The sequence below is a fragment of the Nomascus leucogenys genome, chromosome 22a (genome assembly GCF_006542625.1).
Source record: "Nomascus leucogenys isolate Asia chromosome 22a, Asia_NLE_v1, whole genome shotgun sequence".
NCBI classification, from domain to species: Eukaryota; Metazoa; Chordata; class Mammalia; order Primates; family Hylobatidae; genus Nomascus; species Nomascus leucogenys.
Window position 1 is genome coordinate 42034612 of NC_044402.1, and position 16124 is coordinate 42050735.

The 16124-nt window shown below is 39.3% G+C and overlaps 1 protein-coding gene across 13 annotated transcripts in view; it reads left to right on the top strand.

The window, feature by feature from the left end:
• Nucleotides 1–16124, top strand: part of HNRNPC (heterogeneous nuclear ribonucleoprotein C) — a 59172-nt gene that overhangs the window by 17184 nt on the left and 25864 nt on the right. Inside the window, exon 1 of one of the 13 annotated variants that reach the window (XM_030803087.1) lies at nucleotides 642–838. The exons of the other annotated variants lie outside the window; for them this stretch is intronic. The gene's annotated coding sequence lies outside the window, so the exon portion shown is untranslated. Of the gene's footprint in view, nucleotides 1–641; nucleotides 839–16124 lie in introns of those variants that run through there. 13 annotated transcript variants of the gene reach the window in all.

Here is a 16124-nt window from a genome sequence, read left to right on the forward strand (position 1 = left end):
CTTGGCTTGGGAATTAAAAATTTTGGTGGACTTTTTGGCGGGAGTGGTTTTTGATGTTTGTGGAGAATGTTGAAGACTACAGTGTAGCCACATTTAATTTACATTGGAAAAATACAATATAAAACTTGACATTTGCAAAATTTGAAATAATGACTTCTAAATTACAAATAGAAGTAAAAATTTCAAAGCTGGCAGGCTGGAAATAACATGCTATTCTGAGATGTGCTTTGAATTATCTGAACTCTTAATGCAGATCGTGTTATATATCTTGGTGTAATATAAGCATTCTTGGCTATAAAAGCTGAGATTAACATTCAAAATACCTTGTAAATCAAGGTAGATCTGTCATAGTTACGACAATTTTTTCTTAATATACCTTCCACCAGGATTGCTATGTTTCATTTTATTTTTTTGCTGAACCATTTGCAAGGAAATTGCTGACTAAAGACAAAAGACCACTAAGTATTTAAGTGTGGATTTCTTTTTTTTTTTTTTTTTTGAAGTGGAGTCTCACTCCATTGCCCAGGCTGGAGTGCAGTGGTGCAATCTCAGCTCACTGCAACCTCTGCCTCCCGGGTTACAGTGATTCCCCTGCCTCCCAAGTAGCCTGGACTACAGGTGTGTGCCACCACCCCCAGCTAATTTTTGTATTTTTTAATGGATTTAGTATACAGGTAGTCCTACTAACCATGCTGTTATTTTCATTCACATAGATTATCAGTTATATTAGAAATAAGACCTTCCTGTGTTTTATTATTTTTGCATATTATTTTTCAGTTCTCAGTCAAGATTTATTGACCTTACTGAAGTAATTTTGAAACATTAAATCTTAACCTAGGTAAAGCATTCTTTAAAATATTCCTGATGTTTGTTGGATACTTACAGATTCTGGAAGCTTTTCTTTAAAAAGTGTTTTCAAAACAAGTTGCTCTAGGTTAGAGTATGATGGACTTTTATGTCGTAAGACCCCAAAACGCTTTAATGATGGCACAGTTAAATGTGAAGGTTGAGAATGTAGAGAGAAATTTCTATGTATCTTGGGACTTCCAATGGCTAATAGACCCCAAAATATGTAATACAATGTTAGTGAATCTAGAGGTACCCAATTCCTTGATTTTTTTTTTTTTTTTGAGACACAGTTTTCGCTCTTGTTGTCCAGGCTGGAGTGCAGTGGTGAAATCTAGGCTCACTGCAACCTCCGCCTCCTGGGTTCAAGCGATTCGTGTGCCTCCGCCTCCTGAGTAGCTGGGATTACAGGCATGCACCACCACACCCAGCTAATTTTTATATTTTAGTAGAGATGGGGTTTCACCATGTTGGCCAGGCTGGTCTAGAAATCCTGACCTCGTGATCCGCCCACCTCAGTTTCCCAAAGTGCTGGGATTACAGGCGTGAGCCACCGTGTCCGGCTGAGCATTCTAGAAAAAGTTTAGTTAAAGTTCCAAAGAACAACTTTGGGCTTTTATTATTAAAATTTTAAAACTAAATATGTTTTTGCCCTTGAATTCCCAACACCTTAAATGGCTTAAAGATGTGTATATGTGCAAGGTAGTAAATTGTTTAGGTAGATATATCTTGGTAAAATGTTACCATGGTTGTGGTGGCATTGTTAATAGGGAAGCAAGCACATTTTAAAAGTGAGCTTTAGGCCAGATGCAGCAGTTTATGCCTATAATCCCAGTACTTTGGGGGGCTGAAGTTGGAGGATAGCTCAAGGCCAGGAAAGTCTGGCAACGTAGCAAGACCCTGTCTACAAAAAGCTGGGCATGGTGGCACACAGCTGTAGTAGTGTAGCTCCCTGGAAGGCTGAGGCGGTAGAATTGCTTGAGTTCAGGAGTTTGAGGTCAGAGTGAGTTATGATTGCACCACTGTGCTCCAGCCTGGGTGACAAGAGTTCAAGCAATTCTGTAGCCTCAGCCTCCCAAGTAGCTGGGATTACAGGCATGTGCCGCCACACCTGGCTATTTTTTTTTTTTTTTTTTTTTTTGTATTTTTAGTAGAGACGGGGTTTCACCATGTTGGTCAGACTGGTCTCAAACTCCTGACCTCTGGTGATTCACCTGCCTCGGCCTCTCAAAGTGCGGGCAGGATTACAGGCATGAGCCACTGCGCCCAGCCCCAATTCCTTGATTCTGTTTAGTTCTGAATTGCTCTTGGGGAAGAGAAGGGCCTAATTTTTGCTTAGGGTTTTGCAGAAGAGCTTTGCTGACTCAGTTATCTGTATATCATGATGACTAAGTTTCAGGGTAGCATTTTGCTATCTCTGCAGAAAGAAAAATTACAAAAACATTATGTATTATTAGTGAAAAATTAAAAAAATTCAAAACCCCATCCTATCCTTAGATGTCACCTTGGTATGTAATCTTCTAGATAACTTGTACATATTTTGGTTATGCTCCTCCATGTCAGTGTCACGTGTCATTTAAATTGTATTCCATTGCACTGGTGCACTGAAATAATTCGTACTCATTCATTGTCAGGCACTTGTTTTCTACTTTTTCACTGTTAATGTGTCCACACCATTGTTTCTTTCAGATGAATTCTCAAAGGTAAAATTACTGAGTCAAAAAATATGCAGTTTTAAAACTTTTGATGAAAGAATCCCATTTTCTGGAAATGCAGTATGAGTTCATATGGACCATTTATTTTGACCATTGCCTGCAGTAGATACTGTAATTAAAAATGTGTTTGCTTGTTTGGTAGGTGGAACATGGTACTTGGTTTAATTTGTATTTCCTTGATAGTGTTAATCTTCGTATACCTTTAGTATTGTTAGTCACCTGTTTGTGTCCTTGGGCCATTTTTTGTTGGTATGTACCAATAATAGTAAATGATACAGTAGTAGCAGCAGCACATGATATGTGCCAGGTACCATCATTTCCAGTGTTTTGTGTACCTTGTTTCATTTATGCATCATTCCTATCCTGTGAGACAAATACTATCAATGATACTCATTTTACAGATAAGGAACCTGATTTTCAAAGAGATTGACTTCCCAAAGAAAGTGCATGCCACTAGCAAGTTGTTGATCTTGAAACACGTGTGTCTAGGCTGGTTGCAGTGGCTCATGCCTGTAATTCCAAACTTTTGGAAGGCTGAGGTGGGGAGATACTTGAAACCAGGTATTTGAGACCAGTTTGGGCAACATGGCGAAACCCCATCTGTACTAAAAGTACAACAAAGTTAGCTGGACATTATTTTATTTTTAATTTTGGTGGAGATAAGGTCTTGCTACGTTGTTGGCTAGGCTGGTCTCTAACTCCTGGGCTCAAGCAGTCTCCCACCTCAGCCTCCAAAAGTTTTTTGTTTATACTCTATTTAAAATGTGACCTCATTTTAAGGTTCGGTCATAGTGGACATGGCTTGAATTTGTGAGGATACAGGTTTTTTTTTCTTTTTTGTGATGTAGTCTTACTCCATCGCCCAGGCTGGAGTGCAATGACGTGATCTCGGCTCACTGCAACCTCCGCCTCCCATGTTCTGGCAATTCTTTCTCATGCCTCAGCCTCCCAAGTAGCTGGCATTGCTGGCGCTTGCCACCATGGTTGGCTAATTTTTTTTTGTATTTTTAGTAGAGATGGGGTTTCAACATGTTGACCAATTTGGTCTTGAACTCCTGTCCTCAAGTGATCCACTGGCCTCAACCTCCCAAAGTGCTGGGATTACAGGTGTGAGCCACCCCACCCAGCCAAGGATAGGTATTTTTGTATCCACTTTCAGTTTACTTCATTTTGGAAGTATGAGTTACCTAAAATTTTTATTTAATTTTTTAAACATACTGAGTTGTGCTAGAAACTAAACCAGAGTATAACTTTTCAGGGTACAAAAAATAATGCAGGACAGCTTGTCAGTTGAGATTGACTTTACTAATTATCATTGTTCAAAAATTGAAATACATCATGAAAAACTTTTGTATTGAAGGAAAATTGGGTATTGATGACTCATGAGGTTATGTCCTATCAGTGAAGGATACATAATTGAGAGGGGTTGTTTATACTTTACAGCAAAATCAAAGGCTGAAATTTTCTTAAGGCTGGAGTTGTATGTGATCTTTAGTGATTATGAACTAGGTAGAAGAGGATGAAATATGAACTGCTAAGCCCTGTACTTAATAAAAAGTCCAACAAAAGAGTTGTCAAAACATAGAGGTTAGGATTACATTGATAAATAAGGATTCTTATATTTACAGTTGACCCTTAACACAAGGGGTGTTAAGGCACCAGCTGCCAGCACCTCCTCAAAAATAAAAAATCCATGTATTACTTTGGACTCTCCAAAAACTTCACTGATGAGCTACTGCTGAGTAGAGGCCTTACTGATAAACAGTTAATTAACACAGATTCAGTATATTATACATTATATACTGTATTCTTACAAGAAAGTGAGCTAGTGAAAAGAAAAGGTTATTAAGGAGCAGAAGATATATTGACTTTGTTAACTAGAAGTAAATCATCACAAATGTCTTCTTTGTCCTCACATTGAGTAGGCTGAGGGGAAGATGAAGGCTTGATCTTGCTGTCTTGGGTGGTTTAGGCTCAAGAAAATCCATGTATAAGCCCATATTGTTCAAGGGTCAGTTGTAATTGATTCTGTATGTGTTGACAGTGCCAAAGTAAACACAAAGTAGCATCTGGAGAGCATCCAGAATATTCCTTTCTTTTTCAAGGGAACTCAAAATTTGGAGTACTGTGTTAAAGGGAAATTGGCAGACTAACTTTTATTTGTTACAAGACGACATTTCTTTTTTTTTTTTTTGAAACGGAGTCTCACTCTGTCTCCCAGGCTGGAGTGCAGTGGCGCAATCTCCAGCTCACTGCAAGCTCTGCCTCCCAGGTTCATGCCATTTTCCTGCCTCAGCCTCCCAAGTAGCTGGGACTACAGGCACCCGCCAACACGCCCGGCTAATTTTTTGTTTTCGTATTTTTAGTAGAGACAGGGTTTCACCATGTTAGCCAGCATGGTCTTGATCTCTTGACCTCGTGATCCACCAGCCTCGGCCTTCCAAAGTGCTGGGATTATAGGCATGAGCCACTGCGCCCGACCTATAAGGCATCATTTATTTTCATAGATGGCTAGGATGGGGAAGAGTTTGAAGTGTTTTGTCAAAGAAAAATATAGAGCCATGTGCTGCATAGATGTTTTGGTGAATGACAGACCACATAAATTATGGCCCCTTAAGATTATAATGGAGCAGGCCAGGTGTGGTGGTTCATGCCTGTAATCCCAACAATTTGGGAGGCCGAGGCAAGCAGATCACCTCAGGTCAGGAATTTGAGAGCAGCCTGGCCAACATGGTGAAACCCCGTAGCCAGGCTTGGTTGGTGCACATCTGTGTTCCCAGCTACTCAGGAGGCTGAGGCAGGAAAATCACTTGAACCTGGGAAGTGGAGGTTGTAGTGAACCGAGATTGCGCCACTGCACTCCAGCTTTGGTGACAGGGAAACTCCTTCTCAAAAAAACCCACTAAAAAGTAAAAGAGATTATAATGGAGCTGAAAAATTCCCGTTGCCTAGTGACGTCTTGCTGATCCTGAACACGTATAGGCTTAGGCTAATGTTTATGTCTTAGTTTTTTCAAAGTAAAAATATTACAGTAAACTAAATAAGGTTAGTATATTAAAGAAAAGAAAAATTTGTTTTACAAACTTACTGTAGCCTTAAGTGTACCGTGTTTATAAAGTCTACAGTAGTGTATGGTAATGTCTCATGACTTCAAACCCACCACTCACTCAGTACAGTCACCAAAAGCAACATTCAGTCCTAAAAGCTCCATTCATGGTAAGTGCTTTATATAGGTATACCGTTTTGGAAATTTTTTTTTTTTTTTTTTTTTTTTTTTTTTTTTGAGACAGTCTCGCTTTGTTGCCAGGCTGGAGTGCAGTGGCGTGATTCTCCACCCCCTGGGTTCAAGCGATTCTCCTGCCTCAGCCTCCCGAGTAGCTGGGATTACAGACATGCACCACCATGCTTGGCTAATTTTTTTATTTTTAGTAGAGACGAGGTTTCTCCATGTTGGTCAGGCTGGCCTCGAACTCCTGACCTCTCGAACACCCGCCTCGGCCTCCAAAAATGCTGGGATTACAGGCGTAAGCCACTGCTCCCAGCCCGTTTTTGAAATCTTTTGTACTGTATTTTTACTGTACTTTTTCTTTTTTGAAGTACACAAATAACATTGTGTTAGAACTTAGACTCAGCCCTTGTTTTCTCTTTTTTTTTGAGATGGAGTCTCGCTCTGTCTCCCAGCCTGGAGTGCAGTGGTGTGATCTTGGCTCAGTGCAACGTCTGTCTCCGGGATTCAAGCAATTCTCCTGCCTCCGCCTCCTGAGTAGCTGGGACTACAGGCACATGCCACCACGCCTGGCTAATTTTTCTTATTTTAGTAGAGACTTGGGTTTCACCATATTGGTCTGGTTGGTCTCAAACTCCGTGTTGGGATTACAGGCATGAACCACCGTTCCCAGCCTGTGTTAGAACTTCTTACAGTGTTCAGTACTTTGCATGCCAAAGTACTGAACACTGTAAGGTTTGTAGTCTGGGAGCAATAGGCTATACGATACAGGCTAGGTGTGTGGTAGGCTACACTCTCTAGCTTGGTATTGGGTAAGTACACTCTTACGACATTAACACAGTGACAGAATTGCATAATGTACAATTCTCACGCATTTCCCTGTCATTAAGCAATGTGTGATTAATAATTGGTTTACTGATGAATGTAATTCCAAGAATAGATTTAAGGGAAGAATTAAGAGTCAACTATGATTTAGAATTGCATATCATTAGATTGTGAGTTCTCTGACTTTGGCAATTCAAAAGCCTCCACCATTGGTGAGAAAGGATACCTTAAATGGAATTTTTAGCATCTTCTGAGGGACCTCGGGGGAAATTAAACTACATGAATTAGTTTTTTACATGGAGATGTTTTAAGACCTTAATTTTTTATTTGTTGCATTACATCACTCATTCATACATTGATAGGAAACAATTTTGCTTCTGAAAGTGCTTTATAGAGAGAAGTTGCGGTCAGGTGCAGTGGCTCACGCCTATAATCCCTGCAATTTTGGAACGTGGAGGTCAGCGGATCACCTGAGGTCGGGAGTTGGAGACCAGCCATGGTCAATATGGTGAAACCCTGTCTCTACTAAAAATACAAAAAATTATCCGGACGTGGTGGCGGGTGCCTGTAATCCCAGTTACTCGGAAGGCAGAGGTTGCAGTGAGCCGAGATTGCAACATTGCAATCCAGCCTGGGCAACGAGCTAAGCTTCATCTTAGAAAAACAAACAAAAAAACAAAAACTTGCAGGAAACATGCAGATAAAAGTAGTATTTACTCATTTACTTATGTCATCAGCACTCAAAGGTAACCATCATCAACATTTTTATGTTTTGTTCTTCTGTCTTAAATAGCTACAGATATATATATGTATATTTTACTAATATGTAATTATTACAGTGTTAGAACCTCTACGTGGTAGATGTTTTCCAGTCAATAAGTATTCTACCACATTTTTGTTTAATGGCTGTCAAGTATCTTTTGTCACAGATGTATATAAAAGATTACATTTTTAGTTCCAAGCAAACATGGGAGTACTTGAATATCCTCAGTTGCTTAATGAATACAGATACAGGGACCTACCGTCCCATTGCTTGATACTTTTTATTGAGAATTTTCATATGAACCTACAAAACGTGTACTGGTTTACTTAGTTAAAACAATGGAAATGCCAGTTTATTTTCCTTCACTTCATTGCATGATCATTGTTACATAAGCAGATTTGACAGAAAAAAAGATGTAATCTTACTTTGGAAATTTGGTGAAATGTGCAATCTGGTATATATCATTTTTGAATCTGCTATATATAGCATCTTAAGAAAACTTTTGAACACAATATATACATACATAGAATAAGCCATTCCTGTGTAAGCCCCACTCTTCAGATAGCAACTGCCACGTTTGCTCTCTACACTTTTCTCCTGAATGATTTCAAACTTTGTTGACATGATACTTAAGCAAACATGATACACACTGAAGTTAGGAGCTTCCATGTGGCTGCATCTCCTAGGAAGGAAATATATGCCACCAAAATATTATCAAAACAATAATGAACATCAATTAAGTAAACAATTCATAGTAAAATTATCTAGATAAAAATGTCTCTTTTCCCCAGTCTAGTATTCAATCAGAATTCACACACTGTCTCCCCCACCCCCCTACATCCCCATTTTTTGAGACAATGAGGTGGCTCGATCTTGACTCATTGCAGCCTCCACCTCTAGGGTTCAAGCAATTCTCCTGCCTCAGCCTCCCAAGTGCTGGGACTACAGGTATGTGCCATCATACCCAGCTTGTCTTTGTATTGTTAGTAGAGATGGGGTTTCACCATATTGGCCATGCCGGCACTGCTTTTTTAATCTAGAAAAAGGCCCCTAGTTTTTATTTTTTTGAGATGTCCAAACCAGTTGTATTGTGATTTCCCACAAACTTGAAATTGTCTGATTGTTTACCCCATATATAGATTCTAGAAAATAGCTTGCTGAGAATAATGCGTAGGTGATAATGCGTGTTTAAGTGTGTCACATCAGGAGGCATGCAATGTTAGGTTGTCCTACAACTTTGTAACTTTAATCCCTTAGTTTAGGTTGAGACCTCCAGGTCTTCATTGTAAAGGTACATTTTCCCCCTATGTAATTATAGAGAGTAATCTGTTTGCAAATCCTGTACTCCACTCACCAAGTTTTACCTGGCCCTTTTGGCATGCATTGACTGTACTCTCAGATGTTAAATTGGTGTAATCCTCACCAATGTAAATAAATTTTAAATAATGTGTCTTAACATCTTTTTGAGATGGAGTCTTGCACTGTCGACCAGACAGGAGTGCAGTGGCTTGCTCTTGGCTCACTGCAACCTCCGCCTCTTGGGTTCAAGAGATTCTCCTGGCTCAGTCTCCAGAGTAGCTGGAATTACAGGCGCATGACACCACGCCCAGCTAATTTTTAATATTTTTTGTAGAGATGGAGTTTCGCTATGTTGACCAGTCTGGTCTCGACCTCTTAACCTGGTGATCTTCCTGCCTTGGCCTCCCAAAGTGCTGGGATTACAGGCGTGAGCCACCTTGCCTGGCCCCACACCTTATTATTATATATTATTATATTTATGATCCATTTGTTTGGATTTCCTGCCATTTTTAAATTTTGTTACTCTTTTGAGAATTAAGTTTTATTTCATTTGGGTTTTGACATTTGCATATGCAGTTTTTTTACGTGATTTGTATTTATATTAGGATTTAGAGTGAGGTTGGTTCCAATTTTTGAAAAAGATGGCTACCTAGTAGTACCATTTATTGAATTACTCATTTCCCCCCCATGATGTACAAGGTCTTAGGTATTCTTAGTTATAATACTTAAACATAGCAGTTAGCATAATGTTTTCTAAAAGTAGCCAACTTTGTTTCTTCATAGGCTGAAAATGTCTTAGTAATATCACCAGGTACTACTATTTTCTCAGAGATTACTCTCGCAGTATTTATTTACCTTGAGATACTGTTTTTGATTAAATGAGCTAATGATTCCTGGCAGTTCAGCAAATTAAAATGCACATTTTTCCAGGCATTGTTGGCCTCTGAAGAGGCCAGAGGGAAGTAGTTGAAAGCAATAAGATCCATAGGAAGCAGTACAAAAATGGTGACCAGACAGAGAGTAATGTGGGATAGGGTAGCTGGACCTAAATAGGCAAAATAAGAGTTGAAGTGTCTTCAACAACTTAGATCAAATGATGATCATCCAAGTATGCAGAGGAATTTATAGTATCCAAAGAGTATTCAGAAACTATTGTGAGTGACTGAAAACTTTGGAATACAGAAGACTGAGTAAACCGTTTAGAAAATTGACAACTCATTGCTGCCATCTAGTGTCACTTTTGTCTTTGAAATTCTGCAAAGGGAAATTTTACATATATAGCATATTTAGTATATAGAATTGGCATTTAATTTGAATTGAATGCAGTGGCTCCTTTAGGTTTTGTTGTGGTGGGTTTTTTGTGTGTGTTTTTTTTTTTTTTTTTTTTTTTGAGACGTAGTCTTGCTCTGTTACCCAGGCTGGAGTGCAGGGGCGCAATCTCGGATCACTGCAACCTCTGCCTCCTGGGTTCAGGCAGTTCTCTGCCTCAGCCTCCCGAGTAGCTGGGATTACAGGCACCTGCCACCACCAATTTTTGTCTTTTTAGTAGAGACAGGGTTTCACCATGTTGGCCAGGCTGATTTTGAACTCCTGACCTCATGATCTACCCGCTTCGGCCTCCAAGAGTGCTGGGATTACAGGCCTGGGCCTTCGCACCTGGCCTAGTTGAGATTTTAAGATACAGTAATAAAGGAAATTGTAAAGGCAGGGTTTTGAATTTCCAAATCTGAGGTAATATATATTTTCCTTTGTCTCTAGTGTGAGATAATGTCTGGTAAGTGAAAGTGACAGCATATTTAGTTTTTTTTTCCTCGACTAATGGTTTAAGTATAATGTGATTAACCCATGTGGAGAGGTGGCCAGGGCTTGCTGAAATAAATGCCCAGTAGAAACATCTTGTACTTTGTTTAACTTGTGTACTTTTGCACTAAATAAGCCAAGATATACTGAAAACAGTTCGGTTGAGTGGCACTGATCTCCTATGCCCTAAACTCTATCAAAGCTGGCATACAGTGTCCAGAAAAAAAAGGAAGCTGAAGGCTTGACTCCATGTTTAATAGAGTTTTTACTTATTTTTTGCTTTTAAGCTGTGGCTGGGATGGTGAGAGTGCGAGTAGAGGTGAATTTCTATATTCAGGAAATTTCTTGTCCTTCCCACTACTATTAAAATCTCAGATTGCTTTTATTGCTTCAGGATAGAGCATACGGTAAAACAAAACAAGCATATCAGACAAAAACACAGGTTTTTGGGCATTAGAAATAACTTAGTATTCCTGGTTTTGACTTTTGTTTTCTAGGTAAAACAGGTCTTTGGTGATCCTTTGATTAAAAACAAGAATAAGAACCTGTAATGAAATTATAGTATATAATATACAAATGCATTTATGTGTATAATAGAAATTTGAGTGCTACCACTATTTTTCCTCTTTTTTTATCCTTTTTCTGTCTTGAGACCCAGTCTCACACGGTTGCCAAGGCTGGAGTGCAGTGGCATGATCTTGGCTCGCTGCAACCTCCACCTCCCGGGTTCAAGGGATTTTCCCGTGTCAGCCTCCCAAGTAGCTGGGATTACAGGCACCCACCACCACACCCAGCTAGTTTTTGTATTTTTAGTAGAGACCGGGTTACACCATGTTGCCCAGGCTGGTCTCGACCTCCTGTCCGCAGGTGATTTGCTCGCGTCAGCCTCCCAAAGTGCTGGGATTACAGGTGTGAGCCACCGTGCCTGGCCTAATTTTAGGTTTTTAAAGTCTATCCTTTTCGTGACGGAGCTTTTGATGACAGTGTTGAGTTTAAGAAAGAAATAGCACCTAAGGTTCTCATTTTTTTGATACGGAGTCTCGCTCTGTCACCCAGACTGGAGTGCAGTGGCGCTGTCTCCGCTGACTGCACCTCCACCTCCCAGGTTCAAGCTATTTTCCTGCCTCAGCTTGCCGAATAGCTGGGACTACAGGTGCGTGCCACCATACCCTACCCTGCTAATTATTTTTGTATTTTTAGTAGAGATGGTGTTCCACCATGTTAGCTAGGATACTGTCTCGTTCTGACCTCATGATCCACCCGCCTCGGCCTCCCAAAGTGCCTGGCTGGAAATGTGACTAGACTACTGCTTCACTTTTAAGTATTTAACCTTTTGATTTACAAATAATGGAAGCTGGAATATTTGAACTGTATATTTGTTTTTGAGACAGTCTCCTTCTGTTGCCTAGGCTGGAGTGCATTCTCCTGTCTCAGCCTCCCGAGTAGCTAGGTCTACAGGTGCATGCCACCACACATGGCTGATTTTTGTCTTTTTAGTAGAGATGGGATTTCACCATGTTGGCCAGAGTGGCCTTGAACTCCTGACCTCATGTGAACCGCCTGCCTTCAGTCTCCCAAAGTGCTGGGATTACAGGTGTGAGCTACCTCACCCGGCTTGGAATATGTGAACTGTAGATTCATGAATTGGAAATGTTATTCTCCATCAAGATTTCAGTTTTTGGTTTTTGTTGTTGTTTGAGACGAGGTCTCCCTCTGTCGTCCAGGCTGGAGTGCAGTGGCGCAATCTCGACTCAGTGGTACCTCCACCTCCTGGGTTCAAGTGGTTCTCCTTCCTCAGCCTCCCAAGTAGCTGGGACTACAGGCACGCACCACCATGCCTGGCTAATTTCTGTGTTTTTAGTAGAGTCAGGGTTTCACCATGTTGGCCAGGATGGTCTTGATCTCTTGACCTCATGAGCTGTACGCCTCACCCTCCCAAAGTGCTGGGATTACAGGCCTGAGCCACTGCACCCAGCCCCAGATTTCTTAATGTTAAATCTAGTTCATGTAAATTAATGCCACTTTATTATCTAACAGCATTATTCAACTATTACCTACTAGTAAATGGTGATAGAGTAGGATCCCTGGGTTAGCTTGCATTAAAAAAAGAAAAATTCTAGACCCCTTCAACTAGAAGAGGGGAAATAAGATGATGAGGGGCATTGACCTCAAAATATTTGAGTATATGCAGGTGCATTAAGACTCGGATTATTATTACTAATGTGATTAACCTTTTAAAATTTCTACCAAATGAATTTTCTGTTTTAAGGAATATTTGTTTGACTTAAATGAGTTTTTCCTACAAAAATCCCAAGCTTGTATGTACATTGTAGTGAATTTGGGAAATACGGAGAAACTATGAAAATGATTGTAAAGATTAATCACAAGCAGAGTACCCACAGAACATTTTAAGATATTTTGATGTGTTTTTGTACTGTCTGTCCTTACATGATTTTTATGTAGTAATTTATGTCTCCTATGTACTGTACGTTTTCAGATACTGTCTTTTTGACTCAAATTATAATTTGCACATCACTCGAAGTTGTATTTTTAAAAGACTATTATTGCTGGACATTTATTAATATTGGGTTGTTAGTTGTTAGAACTCTGTTATAAAAATTCATATAGAATATGACCAAGTAATTTAGATCTGTGTAAGGCAAAAAGCAAAAGCAGACCTTTTCATTCTACAAGTGGTTTTTACACTTTCCAGTGTAAAGGAGTAACAATTAAGGCAAGAAAATGGGATCAGGGCCAGGCGCAGTGGCTTTCACCTGTAGTCCCAGCCCTTTGGGAGGCGGAGGCAGGTGGATCACCTGAGGTCAGGAGTTCGAGATCAGCCTGACCAACATGGAGAAACCTGGTCTCTGATAAAAATACAAAATTAGCCGGCCTTGGTGGTGCATGCCTGTAATCCCAGCTACTGGGAAGGCTGAGGCAGGAGAATCACTTGAAACCGGGAGGTGTAGGTTGCAGTGAGCCAAGATTGCGCCATTGCACTCCATCCTTGGCAACAAGAGTGAAACTCCAGCTCAAATTTAAAAAATCTGATCAAGGCGTTTGTTTTACTTATCAAAACTATTGTACTACTACGAAAGGATGCTGGCAACCCGTTACATGAAAGAACTGAGGGATTGTTCTTAGAATTTCTAACAACAGTCTGCATAACATGTTAAAGGTGTGGTGCTCGAGAAACCACACCATACTACCTAGAGAGAAATGGTATTGTTTAAGCATCAATAACACCGCGAAAAGGTATTGCCACTTGTAGGATAAGGTAGTCTTGACAAAATATTGCAGATGAGGCTGAGTAAGCCTTTGGTCCCAGCTGCCACTTTCAGGAGTTACAGAAGAATATGTGGAATTGTACTGAGAGTATCAATTCTGGAAAATTACAGACTGGGGAACCACAGGTCAATACCCTGGATTCTTAAACAGATAAATTTTAACCTAATGTAATAGAAGCGGAACTTATCTACAAAAATGCCTTAAATGCATCACGTTTATTTTTCTGGGAAGACTAGAATGTCTACAGTTATACATTTAGGCACTAGAATTATTTTAAAAGTAAGAAAGTGCTAGTAAAGTCAGAATGGTTGTTACCTTTTGGTGACAGGAAGGGATTGGCAGTGGAATCAACCACATAGGGTTTGTTCACTTATGAGACTTTACAGGGACGAAACTGCTCTTGCACCTTCACACATTTTTATTGAAGACCTTGTGCTCACCCACTATTAGAGCAGGTAAAACTTCCAAGTTTAACTGTTTTTCTAAAATTTCGTTGTTCTTGCTTTTCAATAAATACTTGCTGGTTATTTTGGTATTCTTGTATTTCTAAGTCTTTTATTCTCCAAGTTGCTTATCTTTTATTTCTCCCACAGTCAGTGAAACCATATATGCTGGCTTGCCTTTACTGCCTTGCATTTTGGAATTTTGATTTAAATGCTGTCTGTAGGATAGTGATTTTGCCATCTTGAGTCTTCTTTTGGGAGTCAGAGATTCAAAAACTACTCTGCTCTTGCTGCCCCCTTCCAAGAATCCCAGTTCTTTTCCAGAAGTTTCTTTGTATTACAGTATCGTCCTCCCTTTATGGAAATTTCACCTGTATGATACCTTAAAATTTTGAAGTAGGATGAAGCGTGACTTGACATCATTTGGTTATTTCTAAAACTTCAGGAAATGTACCTCTTCCATAAAATTTGAAATAGCGATACCACTAGAATTTAAGGAAGCTCTCAGGACAGTCTTTGTTACTATTTGCGCCCTGGATTTTCCTCGGAATGTGGTACTCAGCACATGGTTAGTAAATATTTGACCCCCAAAATGAATAAATTTGTAGTGACTGTTCATTCCTTAGGAGGATACGTTACTAAGAGTGGAATTAATCGGTATTTGTGAGTACATCTGTTTTTACTGTTGCCCCCATCTTGAATTTAAATCCTCATAGTAAGTATGGGTATTTTATTAATTTTAGGCAACCTTTGGAAGTTGGTATTATTGTATTTTTAAAATAAGTAGTTCATGGTTTTTGTAGCAAATTTAATAACCAGACCATAAAGAAAGTGAGAAATCATATCCTTAAACTCAGAGATAACTGTTGCTAGCATCCTTTTACTTGTATGCCTGGATGCTTTTCCACTGAGTTTTTGCCGTGTAGATCTTTGAGAGAATTAAGCCCTGATACACGTGAAAAATGCCGTGGGATATGAATTCTGTGCATCCTGATTAGTACTAACTATGTACTCAGACTTATGAAAATTGAGGAAATGGTCATTTAAATCTATTTCTGTCTGTGATTCCAAAGGGTACCCCTTTCACATCTGTATATTTTGCAAATGTCCATTTGGAACATTGGACTATGGTTTCATGGGTTTTTTCCCTTATGTTCAGTATTCTGTGTTGGCTTACGGAGCCCCTCACCCCTGGTAATTTCTTCTCAGTAAACCTATGGAGATTATATTTTCTATTGATAAACCTATTTTGTGAAAAATAGTTGCTTAAAACCAGATTATACCTCCACTTGTAATAATAGAAAATCTTAATAACCAGCAGTAGTATCTGAAACCAGTTAGGCCTCAATGCAAATTTTTGTTTTAATTCTTCTTTTTAGTGTCCTCAGACTTTCTGGCATACTTCATAGCTGAAAGGCTGTTGGTGGATTTCAGTGGCTACTGTTTGTTAATTTTTATTGCTTAGTGTTAAAATATTAAGAACATTTGTAAAGATATACTTTAGAAAGTAACATAAAGACAGACTTTTGAATTTCAGAAATACTTGGAAGGAAGTGAAGTTTTGTTTGAGCTTTTAAATCAGTACTGCCTGTTAAATGACTGTATTAAGCATCAGAATGATAGGAGTCATGTATATATGAAATGGTGTTATACTACCTGTTTTTATGTACATATATGTATACATTAGACTTTTTTACATCATCTGTGAGAACTAGTTTGTCATGATTCACTTGAGGATTGGAAGGATAACAAATACTGGAATCTTGATTCATCAGTACCTTTCAAAGGGATGAAGGGGAAATCAATCTTAAGAATGTTTTTAAATCTTGTTCAAGATTGGGGGTTGGAGGGGGAAGAGGCAGGAAACAAAATGCTTAAAAGAATGAAATAAAACATTTTGGCTTATACAGGACCTGAGA